We start from the raw sequence: 1,209 nt of genomic DNA on the forward strand, positions 1-1,209 counted from the left end.
AAATTTTTTTAAAAATTATTATTTTTTTTATATTAATATATTAATATATAAAATTTTTTTTTTATTATATTTATTTAAAAAAAAAAAAAAAATTTAAAAAAAAAAAAAAAAAAAAAAAAAAAATTACAAAAAAAAAAAAATTTAAAAAAAGAAAAAAAAAAAACAAAAAAAAACAAAAAACCCCCCAAAAAAAAAACTTTTTAAAATTTTTAAAATATAATTTAAAATTTTGGTAAAAATTTTTTTATAAAAATTTAAATTTTTTAATTTTAATATTTTATTAAAATTTTTATAAAAAATAATTATATAAAAAATTTATTTATTTAATTTTTTTAAATTTTTAAAAATTTTTTGGAAATTTTAATTAAATAAATTTTAAAAAATTTTTATTTTTTAAAAAAAAAATTTTTAAATTATTTTTTATAAAAAAATTTTATGATATTAATTTAAAATTTTTAAAATTTTTTAAAAATTAATATATTAAAAAAATTTAAATTTAAATATCTATATATATTTTTATATTATATATATTATTTTTTATTATATTTTTTAAAAATTTTATTTTTTTTAAAAATTAATAATTTAAAATTTATTTATATTTTATATTATTATATTTATATATAATTTTTTTTTTTTAATAATTATTTATTATATGTTTGTTTTTCTTTTTTTTTTTTTTTTTTTTTTTTTTTTTTTTTTTTTTTTTTTTTTTTTTTTTTTTTTTTTTTTTTTTTTTGTTTTTTTTTTTTTAAATTTTAAAAATTTAAAAAAAAAAAGGAAAAAAAACAAAAAAAACCCAAAAAAAAATTATATTTAAAAAATAATTTATTATATATTATATTATATATATATATTTTATTCTTATTATATAAAAAAATTCTAAAATTATTTTTAATATATTTTTTAATAAAAAAAAAAAAAAAAAAACAAAAAAAAAAAAAAAAAAAAATTTTTTTTTTATTAATTTTTTAAAAAAATTTTTTTATATTATATATTTTTTTTTTTTTTTTTTTTTTTTTTCTATTTATAAAAAAATTTTTTATTTTTTTTAACTTTTTAAATTATATTTTTTTTAAAATTTTTTAAAAAAAAAAAAAAATTTAAAATTTTTTAAACCCATTTTTAAAACCCCCCCCAAAAAAAATTTTCCATAAAAATTTTAAATAAATAAATTTTTTTTTTTTCCCCCTTTTTAAAAAATTTTTTTTA

Source organism: Penaeus monodon, chromosome 14, assembly GCF_015228065.2.
Source record: "Penaeus monodon isolate SGIC_2016 chromosome 14, NSTDA_Pmon_1, whole genome shotgun sequence".
Classification (NCBI taxonomy): domain Eukaryota; kingdom Metazoa; phylum Arthropoda; class Malacostraca; order Decapoda; family Penaeidae; genus Penaeus; species Penaeus monodon.